Source organism: Penaeus monodon, chromosome 20, assembly GCF_015228065.2.
Source record: "Penaeus monodon isolate SGIC_2016 chromosome 20, NSTDA_Pmon_1, whole genome shotgun sequence".
NCBI classification, from domain to species: Eukaryota; Metazoa; Arthropoda; class Malacostraca; order Decapoda; family Penaeidae; genus Penaeus; species Penaeus monodon.
In genome coordinates, this window is record NC_051405.1 from 30970753 (window position 1) to 30970983 (window position 231).

Sequence of the window (231 nt, forward strand, 5' to 3'; positions counted from 1 at the left end):
CTTCGAGGGAAGACACGCACGAAGTAGTTAGGGCCGTAGTTTATGCAAATCTATTATTACGGACTTCTGAATCGAATGGGGGACGCGGGGGAAGAGTAAATAGGAAGATGGGGGGAAGAGAAAAAAAAAAGGGTGAGAGGGGGGAAGGGGAAGAGATAAAGAACTTTAAAAGGGAAAAAGGGAGAAGGGGAATGGGGGAAACAGAGGGTTTTAAACGAGGAGGGAAATTTT